This window comes from Hemitrygon akajei, chromosome 11 (genome assembly GCF_048418815.1).
Source record: "Hemitrygon akajei chromosome 11, sHemAka1.3, whole genome shotgun sequence".
Classification (NCBI taxonomy): Eukaryota; Metazoa; Chordata; class Chondrichthyes; order Myliobatiformes; family Dasyatidae; genus Hemitrygon; species Hemitrygon akajei.
Window position 1 is genome coordinate 32,882,513 of NC_133134.1, and position 21,985 is coordinate 32,904,497.

Consider the following 21,985-nt stretch of genomic DNA (forward strand, 5'->3'; position numbering starts at 1 on the left):
CACTTTAAAATAAATGATATTAATAATTTTAACAGGTTTTCTAAAATGCTTTATTTATTTTAATTTGTCTTTGTTATATTTTTATTAATAGGAAAACAATGAATGCATGTAAATAAGCAAATAGACACTTTTTCCTTCAGTAAATCCATAATCATAATTGCTGATTAATTAATCAATGCTAATCTCTACTCAAAATTACCATGGTTTTGCAAGAAAATGTTTTAAAAGGTTACCTCCTTAAAGCTTACGGGGTGTTAGCTTTCATAAGTCGAGGGATAGACTTTAAGAGTCGCGAGGTATTGATGCAGCTCTATAAAACTCTGGGTAGGCCACACTTGGAGTAGTGTGTCCAGTTCTGGTCGCCTCACTATAGGAAGGATGTGGAAGCTTTGGAAAGGGTACAGAGGAGATTTACCAGGATGCTGCCTGGTTTAGAGAGTACGCATTATGATCAGAGATTAAGGGAGCTAGGGCTTTACTCTTTGGAGAGAAGGAGGATGAAGGGAGACATGATAGAGGTATACAAGATATTAAGAGGAATAGATAGAGTGGACAGCCAGCACCTCTTCCCCAGTGCACCACTGCTCAATTCAAGAGGACATGGCTTTAAGGTAAGGGGTGAGAAGTTCAAAGGGGATATTAGAGGAAGGTTTTTTACTCAGAGAGTGGTTGGTGCGTGGAATGCACTGCCTGAGTCAGTGGTGGAGGCAGATACACTAGTGAAATTTAAGAGACTTCTAGACAGGTATATGGAGGAATTTAAGGTGGGGGGTTATATGGGAGGGAGGGTTTAAGGGTCGGCACAACATTGTGGGCTGAAGGGCCAGTACTCTGCTGTACTATTCTATGTTCTATATGTTATCACCAATTTGGGCACACACTGTCAAAAACGTTCACCATCTCTGCGTACACTGTATTAGGCTGACAGTAAGAAGTCAATGTCCTTTGGAAGGTCTTCAGAGCTTTGGATCTTTTGGATCTGCCTTCATTTTGCAAAAGGCCAACTCAAACTGAGCTTGATGCAGATTATAGAGCAATTCTGTAAAACTCAAGATTCTCATAGACACTATTTTTCCCTGTAACTCAAGTAGCCTCAAATTATTAGTCTATATCAACTTGACAGACTCAGTTGATGCCTCTCTCAACAGCACCTCCCATTGAGCCTCTTATTGCTTAGTTTGTTTGTGGCAGTTACTTTTCTCAAACATCTATAAACCAGCCAGCCACCTCTAGTTTAGATTGCAGACACTTTCTCCAAACTTGCTTACTTTTGAGGATTGTAATTCACTCCAATGTTCTGAAAATGCCAGGTAATGTCAAAATAACATCCTTCTTTCAGTCTACTCATATATAGTGCAATGTTTCAATTGTTCCACTTTAATATTAGAGACTGTATAGAGTATACAACCTGAAATTTTTCTCTCGGTAGACCTCCATGAAACAGAAGAAAACCCCAAAGAATAAATTATAGAAAAATGTTTGAACCCCCAAAGCCCATTTTCCCCTTCCACGGGGAGAGGGAGAAAGAGAGGGAGGGAGAGAGAGGGAGAGAGAAATAGAGAGGGAGGGAGAGAGAGAGATACTCCGACAGCTGCACCAGCTGTCTCGATGTTCTGCTCTCCCTTGTGAAGCTTGAGTTGGCAAAACTGGTGAGGAATGAGGTCCACAGGGTCGTCTGAGGCTGCTCCCCAAAAGCACACATCTTCCAGGCCACTCTTGGAGATATCAAAAACAGCAAGTCGATGAGCTCCAAAGGCAGGACCCTACTGCCATGAAGAACTGCAGTTTGAACGCAGTGGTAGATCATGGACTCTGACAGGTCCCAAGCCACCGAGACATTAAAACATAGAAACATAGAAAACCTACAGCATAATACAGGCCCTGCGGCCCAAAAAGTTGTGCTGATCATGTCCCTACCTTAGAAATTACTAGGGTTACCCATAGCCCTCTATTTTTCTAAGCTCCATGTACCTATCTAAAAGTCTCTGAAAAGACCCTGTCATATCCACCTCCACCACTGTTGCCGGCAGTCCATTCCATGCACTCACCACTCTCTGCATAAAAAATTTACCCCGACATCTCCTCTGTACCTACTCCCAAGCACCTTAAACCTGTGCCCTCTTGTGGCAGCCATTTCAGCCCTGGGTAAAGCCTCTGACTACCCACATGATTAATGCCTCTCATCAACTTATACACCTCTATCAGGTCACCTCTCATCCTCTGTCACTCCATGGAGAAAACGCCAAGTTCATTCAACCTGTTTTCATAAGGTATTCCCCCCAATCCAGGCAACATCCTTGTAAATCTCCTCTGCACCCTTTCTATGGCTTCCACATCCTTCCTGTAGTGAGGTGACCAGAACTGAGCACAGTACTCCAAGTGGGGTCTGACCAGGGTCCTATATAGCTGCAACATTACCTCTTGGCTCCTAAATTCAACTCCACGACTGATGAAGGCCAATACACCATATGCCTTCTTAACCACAGAAAAAGAGAGGAATTTAAGCTGTTCCACAAATGAGCTTGAAGACGTCACCCTCTGGTGCCATCTCAGCTCCAAGCAAAGGACCAGAAGGCAAAAGAGACAGCAGGTGATAGATATGCTGTAAAATAAAAATGCTGGTATCAGCTCAGTAGATCAAAGAGCATCTATGGAAGGAAAAATGCATTTTGATGTTTTGGGGTGAACCCCTGCATCAGGACTGAGATGGAAAGGAGTGATCAGTTTGGAACCTGATGGGGATGGGTAGGCAGATGAAACCTGGTGGTGGGAGAGAATGGGAAAGTTGAACAATAAGAGAGGAAAATGGACAACATGGTAGTGTAGTGGTTAGCGTAATGTTATTACTGCACCACCATCCTGGGTTCATTACACCACTGTCTATAAGGATTTCTTATGTTCTCCCTGTGACTTCGTAGTTTCCTCCCACATTCTAAAGACATATGGGTCAGAAGGTTAATTGGTCATATGGGTGTAATGGGGCAGCATGGGCTCGTTGGGCAGAATGACCTGTTACCATGCTGTATCTCTAAATGAACAAGCAAACAAAGAAATAAATTAAAAGCTTGGTGGACAAGTGAGTACGTCTGGAAGGAGACCACTAGGGTTGTGGTTTAATTGAAATTGGAAAATTCAGTCCTCATGCCATTGTATTTTAAGCTACCCAAACAGAATATGAGCTGAACCTTTACAGACCTCTCAATGTTCCATCTAGTTTTACAGCAGTCACTATTTTTATCTGTTTCTTTTTTGCTTGATGTATAGATTGTATCTATAGTCTCCAAGTGCCGGCCAGCTGGAGACTCCTTGTATTATCAGAGCACTGTTGACCAGTTGTCTGCTTGAACAGAGACAACACACTCCAACATCTGATTAACATATGGATCTCTTTGCCACACAATGCTAGCTACACACATATTTGCTATATTGGATATTATGAACCTATTGGAAAAAATATCTCGGCTTTAGTAGCTTTTATTTGTTTTTTAAAGCTGTACACCGTTCATGTTTATGCTTGACTTGGTTTAGACACTGCATCTTACCTTTCTTTCAAAAATATAATTTCTTGGATAACTTACATAACCAAAACAGATATGTAGCATTTCTAATAGTGCTTTTTTGTGGAACATTGCTCCGTATAAGTTACTGACCTCATTATAGCAATTTTTAAGAAATATTTATTTGGTTATGATGGACTTTGGGATATAGTAAGTGTTTGAAAGGTGCATAAATCAAAATTCATTAGTTAAACATGTAATTATTTAAAGAAGTTGTACATTTCCAGGGTTTTCTGCTGAAGTTTTTTTTTTACCTGCTTAAAGAAGTCAAAAAGCACTTTCAATATTGGTGAAATTTTGTTTTAAATCTAATCATGTTCACAGCATCTTAATCGCTTACCTTGAAGAGACGAGGAGTCACCAGTCAGTGAGCTCTCATCTCCCTGCATGCATCTTTATTTACTATGAACGTTGGCATTGTTATTACTGTACAGGACGTCTCGGTTGGTATATTTTACATGTAGTCCTCGATGCTTGGGTATTCGATTCCTTAATTTCAGGTCCTAACGGAAGTAATATGATATAAACAGTTCCATGTTCTACCAACAAATTCATAATTGACCCCGATGACAGGTACCCCTCAACGCCCATGTGTTGGCCGCAGCAAGACCTTGCACCATGTCACTGATGTCCATGGAGAAGACACTACATAGATCCTGCTCTTGCTCTTTCTCCTTTCATAGTTCCAAATCTCAAGGCGAGTAACTTTTTTCCGTGCTATCTCTTGACAGAAACAAGGGCAGTTAGAGCTGCCTCCTCTACATCCTATGGAATCTCCTTAATCACCTGACAAGAACCTCGGCACCAAATTCTCCACCTGTGCCTTTGGGATGTTTGGTGTTATGGAGCTTACACCTTCTATTGGCAGAAAGACACTTCTGCACAACTTATCAAGGGTGGGGTGGGGTGGGGGAGAGAAACAGAGAGAGAGAGAGGAAAAGAGAGAGAGAGAGAGAGTGATATTTGAGGAAGAAATTTCAGAGAGTATAACCTTTGTAGCTGAAGATCCAGTTACATTAATATACGTGAATATTGCCGGAACTGGAAGGGCAATGATAGCTTAGAGGGATGTGGAACCAGATGAGACACAGAGAGACAGGAGCACAGAGGGATTTGAAGTTGATGTGAATTTTAAAATCAAGATATTACTTTGCTGGGAACCAGTGAGAGCCAGAGAGGTGACAGTTGAAAGGAATCTGATGTAGATGAGGTGAACAGGCAATAGATTTTTGAATCACCTCAATTATAGAGGGCAAAATGATTCAGGCTGAACTGACTGAATTCACTGGAATGGGTATGCCTGCAAGTGAAGTAAAGGCTTCAAATGGGGTTTTGTGATAGATGAGATGAAGCAGAAGCGTCAGGCAGGGAAAATGGCAATATCAATGGTAGCATGAATATCTGCTCAACTTGGAATAAAGTATGACAGCAAGTTTATAAACAGACTGCTTCAGTTTCAGTCTGCTGGCAGGAAGAGGGATGGAGTCAATGGCTAGGGAATGAATTTTAATTTATAAAATCATTAATTTTAGCAGAAAAATATTTTTCATTCCATGTATAGAAATCAGTATGTCTCCTCAGATTTGAATAATTTTTCTCTCATGACATAAATACCATGTATCCCTAAAGTGTTTGTTGCATATGGTCAGTTAATTTAGAAGTGTGGTGCTACAGATCTGGCAAAATGATTAAACTTTAATTGTTTAATCGATAGCCAAGTTTGACAGATAACTCATCAATCAAACAATGGCATTCCGCCTGGTCCTTACCCTGGAACTTGCATTTGATCATCCTTAAGGATGTTCAGCTAACTCATTTAATTGTTGGAGATTTATGCACAATTGAAAGTTGCTGATTTTGAGTTAGAAAATCAGGCTGTTTCTCGGAACATATGTTATTTTTCCAATTGCTAGCATTGCATGAAGAGATTAATACAAAGATTGAAATGGACATTTATATTAATTATTTCAGTGTATAAATTTTAAATTAGAGATATAAATCCAATTAATATGATAGGTTTACTGCTGAGAAAAGTCAGTAATATTTTAACAAAACCAGAGCCCCATGAACTTGGTAGTTGTTGATGGCACTGATGCCACAGGAAGTCACTGTAGGATTGACTGTCAGCTCTGGATGCATTGATAGTTTTAGTTAAGTTGTGCTTGACTTGCTAATGTCCTAGGGGTTTCCTCGCAATTTTTTTTTGGATCTCTGCAATCATGTTATTGCCCTACAGCATAACATTCCTGGAGGGGCAATGCAAAGAGGAGGCAAGACTGGACTTCCTGGGAAAGCTTATATATTGTATGTTTAGGGGCAATACTTCAGAGTGATGTTTGCAACTTGCTGTCAGCTGCTTTTAGCTTCTGCAGCACGGAAGCATAGCAATTAGTGGAATGATTTACAGCGCCAGCGACTTGTGTTCAATTCCTGCCACCGTGTGTGGCATTCTACATTCTAGCTTCTACATTCTCCCTGTGACCAAGTGGGTTTCCTCCATTGCTCCTGAGAAGCATTCCACATCCCAAAGATGTAGGGATTAATAGGTTAATTCGTCACTTGGGTTGGGCTGGAAGGGCCTGTTACCATACTGTGTCTTTAAATAGTTATCAGCTCGGTTTGGAGATGAAAGGACTCTGACATGAAATGTTAACTCTGCAGCTTTTTTTCCACAGATGCCGCCAGACTTCTTGAGTGCTTCCAGAAGTCTCTGTTTTTGCTGCAAATTTTCAGCATCTGCAGTTTCTCTTTAACATTTTCAACTCCAGTGTTGACAGTAACTGGGATTATGCCTATGAAGGTTCTCAGTCATCAAGGTCGTTGCATATCAAGCAGTAGTAAATCAAAGCAACTGGACTTGCAATGTTGTCTAGAAAACATTTCATCACTCATCTGAGAGGCTTCTTCAGTTCTGATCCATGGTGGGTAGTTTTCCTGCTTCTAAACTCAGTGAGTTGTTTAAAAGTACAACAATCACATGAGGGTTGTTAAGAGTCATAGAGGTAATGAAGGCTCATTAGTCTTATTCTTGCATGAATAAAGGTCTGAACTGCTGTGAAGACGCCAGGGTATAGATAGTAGGGCTACATTGTAAGTGGCTGATGGGTGATGTCATACCCCTCCCCCATCTGTTCAGGAATGCTTTTTCCAGTTTGACAAAGGTGGCTTCTTTAACGCCTTTTTCAGACCACCTGTCCTCCCCATCCAAAATGTGCACATTGCTATCATCAAAGAAGTGTCCCTTGTCCTGAGTCAATGTGAAGAGAAAACTGCTCTCATTTCTGATGTTTGCTGTGAGTCTGAGGGATATTCAAAATATTTGGTTATGAGGGTTACCGAGAAAGAAGCCTTCAGGAAGAGTGATTCTATATAGCAGAACATAGAACATAGAAATGTGCAGCACCAAATGGGCCCTTTGTCCATGATCAATCCCTCCTGCACAGCTCATAACCCTCCACTTTTCTTATATCCATTAGCTTATCTGAGAGTCTTTTAAATGTCTCTATTCTATGAGGGAAGCAGGCCATTCAGCCCAATCATACAATGCTGACATTTATGCTTTATGTGTGGCACTGGGGCATAGGGGTCCATGTAATGCTTTACAGCATCAGTGGTTGGAAGACTGAAACTTAATTGCTGCCACTGTCTGTAAGGAGTTTGCACATTCTCCCCATGATTGCACAGGTTTCCTCCAAGTGCCCTGGTTTCCTCCCACCTTCCAAAGATGTATGGCATGTTAGTAAATCATAGGCTTGTTATTTTGGCTCCAGAAGCATGCTGACACTTGCAAGCTACCCCCAGCACAACCTCAGACCACGTAAATCATTGATGGAAGCCATGTGTTTCACTGTATGCTTTGATGTTATGCTATAGATGTGACAGACAAAGCTAATCTCTTTGATCTATTTATCCTTTTGTTCATCTGAAGTGTAACGTTCTATTCACTTCTCCCTCATAAGGCTGTCCAACCTCCCCTTAAATGAATCTGTAATACTTGATTCAAACATTCCCTGAACCTGATAAAGTGAGTACAACATCAGCTGTTGAGATGTCATCCTCCCAAGTGAGGAAGAAATCCTATAGGTCACAGTGATACATTCCCTGCCCTCCGTAATGTGAAAGTATATTCATTTATCAGTGAGCTTTAAGTTTCCACTCCCACTGTTATATTTTTACACATAATATTTTATTGATGCTAATGGAGAGCTTTAATGACTCTGTTTTCATTTGACACATGTACATCAAAATTTAGAAACAAAGTGAGTTGCATCATTTTGTGTCAGTGATGTGCGGGGGCAGCCTGCAAATGTCGCCATGCTTCTGATACCAATATAGCATGCCCACAACTTACTACCCCTAATATTTACATCTTTTGGAACATGGGAGGAAACCAGAATACAGGGAGGAAACCCACGCAGTTAAATGGAGAATGTACAGACAGTGGCAGGATTGAATCTCGATCTTTCGGCCACCGGTGCTGTATAGTGTTATACTACCTGCTACTTAACTGTGTCACTCCTGCACATGGGATATCTTATATAGTCAAGTGATCAATTTCAGAAATTGGGACACAAATACTCAAAACGAAAGGCAGATTTCTAAAACGAAAGGAGAAACCAAGTTTCAGGTCCTTAATAAGACTTAGATACCAGCCAATGAAGGTCTCCTACTCCATGGTTCCAACTGGTAAAATAAGAAAGGAAGAAGTAATAAAACTTAAATAAGCATTAGCACATTATGATAAAAAGCAAGCTTTTTGTAGCTGTGGAACTGCAGGGACGTGTACTGCTGGACCATAATACACAGGAGAACAATTAGTCCATTACATCACTGAGTCTGCTCTACCATTTGACCACAACCACAATGTAGGGGCTCGATGTTCAGCCACAGCTGGGAAAGAGGTGCTTGATAAATGAAGATAGGTCAATTGCAAAATGGTGCTTTCCTCTCTTTGTCTGCACCATTCTTCTGTGAGATCCCAATCAAAGACTTGAAGTTCTCAATGTGCCTTGGATAGATCATCTCTCTCTACTGCCCATTATGCAACTGGTGTTTAGGGCAGCAATGAAGGTCCTCCATCTCTGGCGGTGTTCAGGGGTTCCTTCATTGTGTCAGTAGCTTGGTTTTCACCTCTGTCAGTCAGGCAGGTTCCAGGTGAATGCTGGGAAGAAATTTGCCTGTAAGAGAAAATAACTTGAGCTGAGAACTGAAGAAGGTAGTTTTTTTTGGAGCTACAATCACTAGGCTGAAATAATGGGTGTAGAATTATGGGAAAGTGGGACAAGCCTCATGTGATCGTGGATCATGAATTTGGAGGTCACAGAAGGAAGACTTACAGAGAAATTGGGGACTCTGACAGATTGGAAAATGATGGCCTGGTATTTGATGCTGGGAGCGATGAGGGGAATTGATACAAGCAAGATAAAGGTTGAATCAATTAAGAACAACAAACATACTCTTTATCAGAATATTACTTAACCAATGTTCCTGAATAAAATCTCCCAAAAATCAATCAGCTAGTTTAGTGAAGAGGCCTGAGCACAAGCACAGCCAGCAGAGAAATCAGAAAAGTCTTGCAATAGATTTTTTTTGGAATATAAAAAACGGAGGAATTGCTGAAAGCTTTGCAAGAGGAAAATATTCTTTAATAACATTAACAGTGGCTGTCAATGAAAATAGTGAGTGGAGGCAGATCTTGGCTGAAGATCAGAAAAGAGCTGAAGCTTCAAATAGTAAAAGACAGGAGACCACTATGTATTATTTTTAGTTGTTGCCTCCAGTGTGAAATGTATTTGACATTTTAATAGGTTTAGTAATATCTCAAATATGTTGATGGGAGCATAGCTGCAAACAGGAAGCACGTCTTTGACTTTGTCTGAATATATTTATAAATCACCTAAGGACAAATTAGATTTTTATTTCATTTTCTCTCTGCCCATAGTATATCAGAGTTGTAGTTACAGCTGGTTAGCCAGCATTAGCTCTGCAGGCAAAATTCTGCACTCTCACCATGATGGGCAATTAAAACAATGATTGCATGTTCTTTTTAAATCTGCAAGCAATAGTAATGCCATAAATGAGGGGCACATATCCTAATGTTCCAAATTAATTTCTATATCATAGGCAATCCATCCACCTAACATACATGGGACAGCAGATGCAGAGAAATATGATCCATTCTTCACTTTGCACTAAAGTGTCCTAGAAAACCATTCAGTTCAATTAGAATCAGCCAATAAATGCTGTATTTGTCAGTTACAGCCACATCTCATAAAGAGATAGAAACCAAACCTTATTTCAATATAATCTAAGATGGAGATACGACTGAAATTCTACTGAATAACAATAGACGAGGTTGAATATAAAATGTCACCCACTCTGGAAGGATTGACAAGTACTGTTCAGCTAGGCATTCTTATATACAGTAACAAACTACAACAAATTCGGAGTGGATCAAATAATAAGCACGTTTATTACTTGCAAGGGAAGATCTACTATACTTCCATACATTAAATTTTGAAAGGTAGCTTCAATCTTACAACTCAGAACAAACCATTTTTGTAATTTTATAAAGTCCAGTAATTTCATCAATTTAATATCTTTGAGGTGATTTCATCCCATAACATTCCTCTCCTATCTGCATGTGGCATCATTTTCTTTCATCAGTCCATTTGTCTTTTGAGGCTCTTTTCCCCAGGACAGCTGTGTCCTGTTTTTCTCTGTTGTCAAAACATTCCTTATTATAAATACATTCACTGTCATAAAACGCACACAGACTTCTTGTAAGCCTCCATCTAAACCAGCGAGCACCATGGGATCACACAGGTTCCATTTTGTCATATTACTGTTAACAAAAGTTATAAACTCATAAGGACTTCGAGTTGCAGATATAGTCACACTATGGAAACAGTTTAGGAAGAAACATATATATTTTCAAGCTATCAGGGATATTTACACAACATGATTTGTATCTTGCCATAGTTTCACTGGAATGGAGGATCATTCTCAATTATACATTTTTCATATCCCTAAGTGGTCCTGAGAAGATGCTAATGAGAACATATGTTTTGAAGGTGGTACCTACTGAGGTCACTGTTAAGAAGTTATTGAATGTTTATGGTAGCGGATGGGTGATAAGAAGCAAAATGTTTTGTCCTGGATAATACTTGAGTGTTTGAGATGCATTCATTTAAGTAAATGGAAAATATGCCATCTCTGTCCTGATTTGTGATTTGTAGATGATGGAAGGTCTTTGGGATATCAAGGGGTTAGTAATTTAGTGCAGCTTCTCACTTACTCTTGAGGTCAAAGTATTTGAGTTGGTCATTTCCTAGCACTTTTGCGGATTAAATGTCACTTCCCACACCTATCCATGATTGAATGTTGTTTTGGTTTATGCCAAAAGATCTGGCAAAAGATCTCTTATTGGTTGTGAAGTCATAGTCAGATTTATTGTCATTTGCACAAGAACATTAATGCACAGGTGCAATTAAAAATTTACTTTCAGCAACACCACAAGCACATAGCATCATATAAGGCCAAATTATATACAATTTTTACAAGAATGAACACAGAACAAAAAAACTATTTTAGAGATTACTTATCTCTGTTTATTGGGTGCTGCTTTTGTTGTTTACCATGCTAGTAATGTTTTGTGTTTTCATGAGGTATTCACCTTATTTTCATATACAGTCAGTGCTGATTCCTGCTTGCCAGAATATCCTGCTAATTGAAACAGAGCTAATCCCCATGCTTATACCTCAGTGCATGATATGCTGTGAAGTTAAGGAACATGGTGATATACATTCGCTCTGTTATTGATGAGTCAAGCCACCTCATGAATTCCCAGTTTAGAGTTCACTGATTTGTTCTGAATTTATCTCATTTATCCTATGGACTGGTGGGATTAGAGTAGGGACTGGGCACTCTCCTACCTTCTTATTCTTCCCATCACTCACAGATTCCTCCCTCTGGCTCCCCTCCTCACTCCCTCCATAGACTATTTTTTCCCTATCATATTCTATCTTCTTCAGCTCCTTGTCTCTTCCACCTAACACTCCCAACTTTTTATTTCATTTTAACTCTCCCCAACCCCCGTCTGCCAATCACCTCCCTTTCATCTGGATCCACCCACTACTCATCGGATCTTTCTCTACCATTTCCCCCACCTCCCATTCATAAACTGGTGACCTCCCCTCTTTCTTTCCAATCTTGATGAAGGACCTTGATCCAAATTGTCGACTGTCCATTTCTCTCCATGGATTTCCTCCAGCATTTTGTGTGTTGTGCAGTATTTGTAACAGGTCGATTGATAAAGTCAAGTAGATTTATCACCAGCATTGCTTTGCTCACAGCTTTCTGTAGACCTAGTTCCACTGCAGACATTGCTCTAGTGCTTAATAAAGGTATAAATTTGGCAAATACAGCCTGCCAACTGACAGGCATTTGGAAGTTTTAGAGATCTAACACTGAGACAAAATTAATTGGTATTTGCAAAATGTGTGTTAATAACTGACTATGATTGACTTGATGGAGATCTTTGATGAAGATCAGGCAGTATGTTTGACATTATAAATGTGGGGAAAAAAAAGCTTTTGATTTTAGGAAAAATGAAGCTCAAAGAATTAGACAATGACTGCATTGATATAAAATCATATATTTTATATAAATATATATTATATATAATAACTATTTATGTAAATATATATTTGGCATGGCAATGTAGTGGTTAGCATAACACAACTATAGTGTCAGTGATCACTGATTTGAATTCTATTCCCATTGCTGGTGTTTGTACATTCTTCCCATGACCACCTGGCCTGGTTTCCACCCATATTCCAAAGAAATATGGCTAGGGTTATTGAGTTGTGGGCAGGCTATGTTGGTGCTGGAAGTGTGGCAGCACTTGTGGGCTGCCCAGCGCAACCCTTGCTGATTTGATTTGCTGTAAACAACAGATTTCACTATATATTTTGGTATACATGTGACAAATAAAGTTAATCTTTATCTTTAGTTGTGTGAAGGGGGGAGAAGAGAGGTAAGTTACTGCTTTATGGATTGCGGAAAATCTTGAAGCTATAGCCCCCAGGAAGGCTGTTGGAATTACTGATCGATCTGGTATATATTGATGACCAGAATTTTGGGCGTCCAGGGCAAAGTTCGCCAACTAACGTGGAAGTTGGAAGTATGGTGAATAGTGTGGAGAGTGGTAACAGATTTCAGGACTGAGTGACTAGTGAGATAAGCAGACATGGAGCAAACAAAGGTGGAATGAGTGAGGTTTCAACACAACTTTCAAAGAGATCTGGGCATATTTGAAGATGGCAGAACAAACTCACAAACAAGTTAAAAAGCATCATTAAACATTAATACTGATGTCTGTGGGTGCCGTAGTAGTATAGTGGTTGGTGAAGCACCAGTAAGCTTGGGCCATGAGAGTTCGGAGTTCAATGCCAACACTGTCTGTAGGGAGTCTCTGTACATCGTCCTTGTGGAATGCATGGTTTCCCCCACTGCTCTGATTTCCTCCCACAGTGCAACAGCATACAGATAGGTTAATTCATCATTGTAAGTTGTTGCGTGTCTAGGTTAGGATTAATCGGGCTTGTTGGGGTTTGTAGGGCCAGCTTGGCTTGAATGGCTGGAAGGGCCTTCTTTGCATTTTATCACTAAATAAGTAAGTAAATAAATAAAGGTAAACAGAATCTTTAGTGTTGTAAATAGAGTAATAACATACAACATTTGGACTAAACATTAAGGAACACTAGTTGGGCCTCAGCTGGAATGTTCAGCTAATTCTGGCATCACACTTTATGAAGTATGTCAAGAGGGTGACATACCAGATTGATATAAAGGATGAAAGACTTCAATAGCATGGAGAGACTGTAAAATAGGGGTGGTTTTCCCTAGAGCAGAGATACTTAAGGGGTGATTTGATAGAGAAGTATCAAACCTTGATGCATTTTGATGTAGTAAATAAGAAGAAGCTCTTTCCAGAGGACACTGATTTACTGTAATTGGCAAAAGAACCAGAGGCAGAAATGTGGGGGAAAAATAACACAGCGAATTGTTATGATGGTGGAAAGCACTGCCTGCAAGGAAAGTGTAGGCAGAATCAACAAACGGTTCACAAGGGATTTGATAAATCCTTGGGAAGGGGAAAAGTCTGGGGGGAGCATGGGAATAAGAGTTCTTTCAAAAACTGGCACTGGCAAAACGAGCCAAATAAGCTTCTTCAATGCAGGAGCAATCTATTATTCCGTGTGATTTACTAAATGAATCAAATGTTTATTAGTTCAAAAGCAATATGTCTATTCAGCAAGATTTTCTTTTCAATGAAGTTTTACCTCTGATCCCTTAGGGATGTTTGAATGCTCTGGCATTACGTGATGTATATATGAGTAGATGCATTAGTGAGTGGCAATGCTTGAATAGCCATCAGTTCCAGTTTCAATCCTGGGAGTGTTGTATTCTGTATCCTCATTAAATCTAGCCCTGCAGGTAATACTCAGGACTGCTTGGCTTTAAATAATTACATGTCCAATAGGAGAGTTGTGCCTCAAGTATTACGAGGAATGCATTTTTTCCCGCTGTCAACACTTTAACAAAAAATCCAACTGTTGAACTGTTCAGTTAAAAACTTTGATTGGAAAAATGTCATTGTTTTCGGTATGCAGCTTCTTCAAGCGCATTACATTCTCAAGTCATCAGCTAAGTGGTGATGCAATGCTGACAGATTGCAAGAAGATGATATCTAAAAGTTAGGAAATTGTACTTAGAAAATAGCAAAATTTGGTCATTTAATATTCGGCCATACCATTCTGCCAGTAGAATATGGGTTATTGAAATATTAATGTTCATATGCAGAATAAATTGCTATTGGGAGAATTGGAAGCAGTGAAAATCGGTATATTTTTAGGATCTAGGAATAGCATCTTGCAATTTTCCTTCCAGATGAGGTGGCACAACTACCGATGAACACTGCAATTGCTGTCAGCTGTCTTGCGGCTTTCCATGGGCTATTATTAGGCGGCATTACCAGAGTTCATGGAGCAAGTTAGTTATCCATACAAAGAGGAGAGCATACAAATGGCAAATTTCAGAAGGGATAGATAGCAATGAAAGAAATACAGAAGTTCATTTTTAAGCAAATCTTCCATCAGGCAGGAAACTTGGGCGGTCGTTTAAAAGGGTCTGCACATTTAAATACTGTGTAAAAATGTAGCTAGGCAAGTCTCTATTTGGATAGAAAGTCCAATGACAAACAAGAGAAAATCTGATGATGCTGGAAATCCAAGCAACACACACAAAATGCTGGAGGAACTCAGCAGGCCAGGCAGCATCAATGGAAAACAGTACAGTCAATGTTTTGGGCCAAGACCCTTCATCAGGAAGTTTCCCAGTTACTTCTACCACCTAACAACTTTCTGGAAACATTATATGGAATGTCAGCAGGTCAGTAGAGTTTTACAATGAAGTAAATGCACTCAGTGGCCATTTATTAGGTACAGGAGAAAGAATAATGGAACAGGACGTACCGAATAATATTTCTATCTGTTCATGGCATTCTGCTGATGTAGCTCATTCCCTTCAAGGTTTGACATGTTGTGCATTCAGAGATGCTCTTCTGCATGCCACTGTTGTAACATGTGGGTATCACCTTCTTGTCAGCTTGAACCAGCCTGGCCATTCTCCTCTGATCTCTCTCATTAACAAGGGATTTTTACTCATAAACTGCCACTCACTGGAATTTTTGAGGTTTTTGCACCAATCTCTGTAAACTCTAGAGACCTTTGTGGGTGAAGATCTTAGGAGTTCAACAGTTTCTGAGATACTCATGCCATTCCATCTGGCACAAACAATCATTCCACAGTTAAAGTCATTTAGATAACATTTCTTCCCCATTATGATGTTTGGTTGAACAACAACTGAACCTTTTGACCATGTCTGAATGCTTTTATGCTTTGAGTTGCTGCTACATCATTGGCTGATTAGATTTTTGCATTATCGAGCAGGTGTACGGGTGTACCTAATAAAGTGACTACATAGTGTAAATCATCCCTGATATTGACGGGACAGATATTTGATACCCTTGATTGTTAGAGAGTGATCCGATTGTTAGAGATTAGGAAGTCATTGATAATTGTCAAATTCTGCCCTGTAAAGCTTGAAATAAGTATTTCAATTTTTCATATAGTTGCACCCAAATGAAGAAAGAATTTAAACAGTGGTAAGGCCAAAGTTAGGTGATGGAAATGGATGCCAGGTTAAAATTTAGGTGGGCTGATTAATCAAAGAAAGAAATTTAGACAAGAAAACAGGAATGAATCTGAAATCCTTGGAGGAAATTGGAGTGTCCTGAAGTGCAGCCTTGGAAATGAAGGATTCATCAGAGGATCCTGAATCTGCATCAGAATCTCAAAATGACTAAATGAAGTTGAAGTTCACAGAACTGATCTTGTTCAGAAACTTATGACAATTCTTTTTTAACATGATTCACTGTTCATAGCAACTTCAGTTTAAAAAAAAAACTAAAATCATAAAATATCCCAAGTAGGGACTCAACACAGAAACTGACAATAGAACCATAGAACCATAGAACACTACAGCACAATACAGGCCCTTCAGCCCTCCATGTTGTGCCAACCCATATAATCCTTAAAAAATAGCACTAAACCCACACTACCCCATAACCTTCCATTTTTCTTTCATCCATGTGCTTGTCCAAGAGGCTCTTAAATACCCCTAACATTTTAGCCTCCACCACCATCCCTGGCAAGTCATTCCAGGCACTCACAACCCTCTGTGTAAAAAACTTACCCCTGATGTCTCCCCTAAACTTCCCACCCTTAATTTTGTACATATGCCCTCTGGTGTTTGCTATTGGTGCCCTGGGAAACAGGTACTCACTATCCACCCTATCTATGTCTCTCATAATCTTGTAGACCTCTATCAAGTCCCCTCTCATTCTTCTACGCTCTAAAGAGCGTAGAATGTGACTCATTTTTCATTTACTTTCAACCTAGGAAATACAATGATACTGGTATCTTGGAGAAAGATTTTTGATACAATTTAATTAAGGAAAATAGCAAAACTGAGGGTTAAGAGATGGCTCTATAATGTTAAAGAATAAGGAAGGTGGGAAGTAACCCTTTTAGATAGGAAAGAAAAATATGCACTTAATCACGAAGAATATCCGTACATGGATTTGATTAAAATGCAGAAAGAAATTACAAAGTACTATTTCAGATATCTGATAATAATTAAGTGCTTTGGTGAAAATATGCAAATTTCATTGTGCATTTTATTTATTTCCATTCTATTATTCCATTCTTTTACATTTCCTCAATGTAAGTCTAAGGTCATGTACGAAGATATTGAACTAATCATTAGAACCTAATTAAAAATGTTACATTATCCAAGAGGAGAATGGAGGATGTCTGGTAGCACCATTAGACATCTTAACAAATAATTTTTAAAATGATCTGACTCAATGGAGCTTTTAATGATCAAAGCGTTGTTTCAATTTTAATTTTGTATCAGGTTCTCCTTTTGTGATAAAGTAAAATCAATTTACAGTCCTCAATGGCCTTTAACCTAGGAGTAATTCATTTATTAATTGAAACACTTTAAATGTATTGATGGGGCTGAAAAAAGCGAGTGTGGAGGAAAGGACTGATGCTGTCAATTTGATCTTGTGTTTGTTGATAGCTATCTGATGCGGAAAATATGGCATGTGTCTTCATTTTAGTGATATAGATTATTTTGATCAGCACAGCTCAGACATTGCTGAAAGCAAACTGGAAAGAATACTATAGAGACCTGCTGATGTGTGAAACGTTAAAAGCCTAAATCCAATATCTTTCTGCTAGAGAAGAGAAATGCATTTTTAGCTTGGCCAGGTTCACACCTATCTCATGGGAGATATCTACTTTTGCATTCCTTCAAACACTTTGAAAGCAAGTGTTCCAATATATAAATCTATGAAAATACAGGCAGAGTGAAATAAAAAAGAATTGTTGTGTTGGTTTGAATGCTATGATTTGGATCATTTTTAAAATTAATCAATCTGCACCAATGAAATCTTTCTGTTAAAACTGCATTAAAAATCAGTAATTTATTGTGTTAACTTCACAGAACAGAATTCATTGTCAAAAATTGTTATGCAACCATATTTTGTCTATTATACAGTGTTAAATAAAAACACCACAGACAGAAGAGAACTGATTCATCAGCTTGCACCTTCTTCCTTTTGCATTGGAATTCCTATTGTATAATACAACACCACAATTTTTATTTGTCTAACTTTGCCATTGTCAAACATAATTCTACAGTAGTTATGAATCAAACATTCTGCTTGATATTGCACTTCATTTTGTGGAAGATCTGCATACACAGAACATGGAACAGAACAATTGGTTGACATGGTAGTGTAGTGGTTAGTGTGACATTATCATAGAGCAGGGAATCGGAGTTCAAAGTTCAATTTTGACACAATGTAAGGAGTTTATAAGTCCTCTCCTTGAACACGTGGGTTTCCTCCGGGTGTTCTGGTTTCCGCCCATATTCCAAAGACATACTGGTTAGTAGATTAATTGATCATTGAAAATTATCCTGCGAATAGGCAAGGGTTAAATAGGTGGGAGGCAGGATGGTGCTGTTCGTTGGGGCGAGAGGGCCTGTTCCACGTTGAAATAAATAATCAATAAACAAAACAGCACTGTACAGGCCTTTTGGCCCATGATATTATGCTGACCCCTTAACCTACTCTAAGATCAATCAGAATCAGGTGTAATATCACCAGCATATGTCATGAAATTTGTTAACTTAGTGGCAGCATTACAGTGCAATATATGATAATATAGAAAAAATTAGCAAATCAATTGCAGAACATATATATTAAATAGTTAAGTTAAAAGTAGTGCAAAAACAGAAATAATATTAAAAAATTGAGGTAGCATTCATGTGTTTGATGTCCATTAAGGAAATGGATGGCAGAAGGGAAGAAGCTGTTCCTAAATCACTGAGTGTGTGCCTTCAGGCTTCTGTACCTCCTTCCTGATGTTAACAATGAGAAGACAGCATGTCCAGAGTGATGGGGGCCCTTAATGATGGACACCACCTTTCTGACGTACCACTCCTTGAAGATGTTTTGGATACTATGGAGGCTAATACCCAAGATGGAGCTGACTAATTTTATAACTTTCTGTAGCTTCTTTCAATCTGCAGCAGTAGCCTCCTCCCCATACCAGAGAGTGATGCAACATGTCAGAATGCTCTCCATGGTAAATCTATAGAAGTTCTCGAGTGTCTTTGGTGCCAAACCAAATCTCCTCAAACTCCTAATGGAATATAGCTGCTGTCTTGCCTTTGTTATGGCTGCATCAATATGTTGGAACCAGGTTAGATCCTCAAAGACCTTGACACCCAGGAAGCTGCTCACTCTCTCCACTTCTGATCTCTCTATGAGGATTGGCTTGTGTTCCCTCATCTTACCCTTTCTGAAGTCCACAATCAGCTGCTTGATCTTGCTGATGTTCAGTGCAAGGTTGTTGCTGCAACACTACACAACTGGCTAGTATATCTCGCTCCTGGTATATCCATCTAACTTTTCCCTCCCAAATAGCCCTCCATTTTTCTTTCAACCATGTGCTTATCAAAGATTTTCTTAAATGTCCCTAATGTATCTGCCCTACCACAATCCCTGGCAGTACAATCCCACACTCAACACTCTCTATGTAAAAAAACCTACCTCTGACATCCTCCCTATACTTTCCTCCAAACACTTTAAAGTTAGGCTCCCTCCTATTAGCCTGGGTTCACAAGGATGTCCAGGTCTCTTTGACCGACAGTTTCAAGCTCTTCTGATTTGAAACATCTCCGCTTTTTTATGTTTTCTTCATCAAACAATTACCACCATTAAATTCCCCTACTATATCACTTTCTTCAGTTCTTTCTTCGTTACCATCTTCTGGTGTTGCTTAACATGACCCCATCAAATCATTCTGGATAAATTAAGCAGCTTTTCATTTGCTGTAAGTCACTTCCACTCTCTTTTCAGCTAATATGATTGGATGATACTTTTCTGAAGACATGAGCCATGGCTCAGAATAGCTGTATAGATTATATGGGTCTCGTCTAAGAAGTGCCAAAGTCCTGATTTCATCAACTTGAGGAAAAAGATACTGATGATATATTATTCCTATTTAGCACAGTTCTGACTAATTCTAGCTTTCAAGTTAGACTAACAGTTTTACTGACACCTGGAGAAAGGATGATTTTTTTATTTGTTAATACCTTATTATTTATGATGGCATTTGCAGAACTTTAATAAGTGAGTATTCACTCCCTCTCAGATGTGATATATTAATCATTAAGAGAATGATTCATATTTACTCTGTACAAAGTAGAAATTCATGGAAAATGGCATATTCTGTTTAAGAGCAAAGATTCAGTGACATATGTTAGATTTGATGCAGTGAAGGTGAAGATTCTTCACTAAGATAGAGAGTACTGAATGCCCATGACTCATAAACTAAGAAATACCAAATGGATAAGAAATCAGCTACAAGGCATGTTAGACAAGGTAGACACTTAGAGTTAATGACATCACTGCGAAGTTCAAGGTATTTGCTCAGAACGTCTTTGACAAATTATAAGAGATTCTGCTGACGCTGGAAATTTTGAGAAACACCCACAGCATTGTGGAGGAACTCAGCAATGTCGACTGTTTATTCCCCTCCAGGGATGCTGCCTGACTTGCTGAGTTCCTCCTGCACTTTGTGTGTGTGTTGTAGAGCAGGAGTTCCCAGTCATTTTTATGCCCTGGAGCCTTACCATTAACCAAGGATTCTGTGAACCCCAGAATGGGAAACCCTGCCTTAGAGTCTTGGAACAAATTAAAAAGAAGTAAAACAGAATATATCACAAGAGTTTCTGTCATTCTCTATGGATTAAAAATAAATGCAGCTCTTTTAGATCAGGGGTTTCCACCCTGGGGTCCACAGACCCCCTGCTTAATGGTATTGGTCAAAAGGTTGGGAACCCTGATTTAGAAGGAGAAGTAGTCAGTACTGTGGAGGATGGAAGGTGATGAGGATGATTGGGGATTGACAATTGATTGGGAGATGGGCATGAGTAAATGGGAATCCAGGAATGGTCAGCAGTTGCTTTAGGTGGGTGTTGATCAGGAGAAAAAGGGTTGTGGGTAATTATTGAAAGCCTAGAATGAAAGGGCCAGAGAGGGTGGAATTAAGAAATTCGAGGAACTTACTTTTAATGGGATTCCCTTCTGACACCGGGTCTCCTAATTGAGGACCTTGAGTGCTCACAAGAGGCTGCACAACACCACCCAATATCTGATGTGTCATCCAGTGAATGCGTTCCATTGATTTTGCATGCTCCCACACACATAGGATGAGGCAGCTGTCATCAAATCAGCAGATGATAATCTTGTACTGAAGGAATTGATATGGTTGAGACTGGCCATGTAGGGTGGCTTGGCGACTTTAGCATTGGAGCACACATACGCCCCATCAAGAAGATAATCAAACACATCAAGACTTCCCAACCAGACTTCCTGCTAAACAACGTCCTCGCAGGTTCATGTTTCCCAAGGGCTGTCATTATGGAGGTAATTGAAGAGCTTGAACAATGCCTTTTGTACCTGGGCTACTGTGCTCTTTGAGGACAAGATCATGTTCTCTTAATTTCTGTGCACTAGGATCAGTTGAAATATCCTCTACCATATTTCATTACTTGGTGCTGGCAGCAGGTTATCAAGACATTCTGCCTATGGACAATTAACTTCATCTTCTGCATTTGTAGTGTAAAGTAGGTATCATCCTATGTAAATAACTGACTTCCCAGAAGTCCATAAAGCTCCACAATTTACCCTGGCCTTTTGCTGATGTTCCCCATAGTCAGTGCCATGTTTTTTGGTAGCACCAAAGATGCTTCATCCAGAAGGAGAGTAAACCACAAAACTAGTGGATGCCATTTCCTGGGCCAATCAATCAACCTGGGACACAAGGCTCATGCTCTTCATCCCTGTTCCTGTCTCCTGTGAAATCCACCAGCACAGCTGTAGAGCATCGCTAGAATGACAGCTACATCAGCATAGAGTTTTGGTCAAGATGGCGCCTGCATACAATGCTCCTTCGGTCGACATCTTCTGGATAGACCATGGAACCATCTTTTTCACTTGTTTTAAGTCTTTTATGTTTGTTACTCATCTTGAATGTGATTCTGGAACTGTTGGAGACTGTGTTTTGTTGTTTGGCGATCATTTGCATGTTTCAGCACTCTGCGGTATCCAAGATTCTGGGAGGCAGAGGCAGCATGAGCGAACCTCGTAGCAAGAAATCTGCAGCATGACGTGCAAGCCAATGTTTGACCCCCTTTCACTGATTAAAACTTCCATTGTTCGC